This window comes from Lynx canadensis, chromosome D4 (genome assembly GCF_007474595.2).
Source record: "Lynx canadensis isolate LIC74 chromosome D4, mLynCan4.pri.v2, whole genome shotgun sequence".
NCBI lineage: Eukaryota > Metazoa > Chordata > Mammalia > Carnivora > Felidae > Lynx > Lynx canadensis.
In genome coordinates this window covers 45570595-45574531 of record NC_044315.2, presented here as the reverse complement: position 1 = coordinate 45574531, position 3937 = coordinate 45570595, and positions in this window count along the sequence as shown.

The window sequence follows — 3937 nt, the reverse complement described above, 5'->3', positions numbered from 1 at the left end:
TAATTACTACTGATAATATGACCATATCTGGGATTGTTTTCTTCATTGTTCTGGCCACCTGAGTTCCCTTACTGTCACCATGTTTACATGTGTTGTAACTGTATTATAATCCAGTTCCTTGTCTGGTAAAGCTAGATATGTAAAAATGTTTCCTGTTCTATTCTTCGATATTTTTGCTTGGTTATCTTTCCTGATTAACTTCTGAATTGTTCTACAGAGGTCAGCATGGGCCTCATAAAAATCACGAAATTTTATAATGTTACCATAACCATCCTGCAGTGAATATAAAATTCTGAGAAACTTCCTTCACCAGATGGGCAAATGAAGCTGTATTAGAGAATTTCTCTTTCACAAAAATCTAAGGTAGGGAACAAAGAATAGATTAAAGCATCAGAAAGTACAAACGTAACCACTAAAAAGAGAAGCCCAAGGAAAAAGAGAAAGAATAATTTTTCAAGTAAAAAAAATAGATTAAAAAACCAGAAATCCAACGTAAAGAATCACCCATAACTCACTAGGGGAGATTCAACTTGCAGATTTTATGCAGGGTTCTGCATGGAACACCCCCTCTGCTCAGAAACGACTCAGCTTCCCAAGTTGTGGTTTTCTCAAATGGAAAATGGAGTAAAAAATATTTGTAGAGCTGACATAAGTACATTTAAAGGCTCTTAGCCACCCCTTCCTTGGGGTTAGCACTTAACAAGTGGTAGCTATTTTCTTCATTTTCTCTATTACATGTCTTTTCCTATAAACTGGTTTGAAACTATGCCATCTCGCTCTTGATAGCTGACAAGTCAGCTGAGTTCTAGCAATAAACCTGAAGAAAATAAGCGGGCATCGCATCAAAGACGTGTTTGATTTCTGTGCAGTCAGCACAGTCAGCGTCTTACATCAGTATCTGAAATTGGGAGGAGGCTCCTAGCCCAGGATGGGGAAGATGTACCTGATTCTTTTGCTGATTCCAGCGCCTGATACCTCTCCCTCTTTTTCTGGATCTATTATTCCCTTACCTCCATTTTCACACAAGTTTCCTTCTTCATTCAGCTCGTCAATTACCAGGGAGCCCTCCTCCTGCGCTTCCTTTCCTCACACTGCCCTTTCAGTACAGCAGCTCCCTATTCTGTTGTGGTTTCTGGCTGAAACGTTTCCCAGATGAACACAAAGAAATAGTTGAATGATATTTCCAGATTTTGTAAAAAAACATATGTAAGAGATGTCTTCCTTTTTTATGTCGAATACATTTGAAGAATGAGGGCAGCCAGCCCATGTAGTTCAAAGGAAACAGAAAGCAGGATGCAGTCACTGTGTGGGCTAATAAAGCTCTGGCAGGAAGAGCCCGCGATGGCCTGGCCGAGTACGACAGGGCCAGACACCAAGTCTGTGGAGGGCAGGCTTTTCTGGTCTGTGTAGATGTGCCTCTTTGAGGGAATTTTCCTCTGGAACTGATAAGAGGCTCTTTCCTAGCAGAAATTGATCCTCATATTAGGAATAAGCCTCATGCCATAGCTTTCATTACAGAAGAGGAGTCTTCACCTTTAAGCAGGGCCTGGCACTTTTGGGCCTGAGGCAGCTATAGTGAGAGCAAGAGGGTGCAAAATGTTTCCTTTCTCCACCCTGGTGTGCAAACTCAGGGCCCCTGATTAATGACCCGCTCCTCGTACTGTCTGACGCTAGGAGGTGGGTACGGCCTGAAAATCTGAGGGTAAAAACTGCAAAGGTATTTTGAGGACAATCTCATATTTGATGGTGCATTAAATTTCTCAGTTAATACTAAATTCCCAGTTTCACAAATTCATTTTTTATACCAGATCTCTTGACTTTATAATTAGGAAAATCTATTCATCAAAACTTTGCATCAGGATTGCAACATCCCTTTCTAACTCTGACACAGTAGTAAAAGAGAGCAGTCCTGCTCCATGTTTGTCTGGAAACTTCCTAGTCACCCCTGGTGAAAAGCCCAGCTAATTATCACATCTTCACTGAACCCTGAAGACTAATCCCTTGGCAGAGTTCTTAACTCACAACGCTGAATGCCTACGGTTGCTGCATGGCTGTTTTTACGGCACTAATTACCCTATATTCCTCTTTTGTTGTGTCCTGTTCCTGGAAGATGAGAGCCCCTTGAAGGAGAGGACTTTACTTGATTCATCTCAGAGTGGGTATTGACGAATGACTCTCATGACTGTTACCTGCTGTTCACTCTGACAGCACCTAATTAAAACGCACTGAAACCTTCTGTTTGTCCTTGCGTTAAATCTGTTTCTTGGTAGATTCCCCAAGCGAAAAGTATGTTGCTATGAGTGAAACACAGAACCTTGTGATTAAGATAAAACACTTAGTAGGGTGCCTGGGTGGCTCAGTTGGTTGAGTGTCCAACTCTTGGTTTCGGCTCAGGTCGTGAACTCCTGCTTCATGAGTTCAAGCCCCGCCTCGGGCTCTGGGCTGGCAGCGCAGAGCCTGCTTGGGATTCTTTCTCTCCCTCTCTCTGCCCCTCCTCTGCTCACACTCTCCCTCTCAAAAAACAAAAAACAAAGATAAAACACCTAGAATGCATGCATTCAGTGACTGAAGAATATACCAAGACCAAATAACAGTTAAGGAAAATGGGTTTCAAATCACACTGGCTGCATCAGATGACTGGGTTATCTTTGTTGATGTGAATAAATAATATCTAAGCCCTCCCTGGAGGGAGTATGGATGACTGGTCAGAGAGCTCATTTATCACACTATTCTCACATCGAACATGTTAATCTGCGAAAGTAGAGAAACCGAGGAGAGTCTAGACAAGGATGGCCTTCTCAGTAAAGGGCTGTGTAGCACCCTGACCTGTCCCCATTCTGCTCCCGGATGCACTCTGAACCTCCCATCTCCTGCAGGGACCTGTACAAGTTCCTTTTTGAGGCTACTTTTCTGGAGCAGTTACAGCCACCAAGGAAGCAGGCATTCTTTCCCATGTGGGACCTGGGGAAGACTGTTCTGTTATCTTTGGGATCCACTGGGGCGTTACTCTGATCTCTTTATCTCTGACCCCTCCCTACCCACTGGACCATTTTACCTCTCACTTTCCATTTTATCACCACCACCAAGGGGTGCCTTTCTTCCACCAAATCCATTTATCACCGGATCCCATAATATTCAAGGATCATTCTGACCCCACCACTTGCCTTTTACTTTCGACACAGAGCGTGCAAAGCTACCAGAACCTACTCCCCACCATGTCTTTCAACACTACCCCCTCACTTGACCTACACTTCCCACGTCCATTTTCCCCTCTTCAGTTACCTGTGTTTCAAGGACAAACTCCACGCCAAGGTTGCAGAGTCCCTGGGAAGAACCCCCCAAGCAGGTCAGAGAGAAGAGATTATCACAAGAAATTCAGTCCCTAAACTGGATAGCTCTTTCCCTACACCTTCACCTATGGCAAAGGAAGGCCAGATGGCCATGTGAGGGGGCCCCTCTAAGACTTCTCATAAGTTTGTAGAATCAGGCCCCCAGCCTCCATCAGCCTTACCGGGACCTATGGAAAACATGGTAAACAGTATTCAGAAATGGTTGTCTGCATAGACCAGAACAGTCCACGAGAAGAGAAACTCCACATAGTCTTCTGCCCTATATATTACGTTACTATACACACACACACACACACACACACACACACACACACACATATGAAATCTCGCCATTTGCAACAACATAGATGGAACTAGAGTATATTATGCTAAGAAAAATAAGTCAGAGAAAGACAAATATATGATTTCACTCATATGTGAAATTTAAAAAACTTAACAGATGATCATAGGGGAAAGGAAGGAAAAATAAGATAAAAACAAGAGGGAGGCAAACCGTAAGAGACTCTTAAATACAGGGAACAAACAGAATTGATGCGAGTGGGGTAAATGGGTGATGGGCATTAAGGAGGGCACTTGTTGGGATGCGC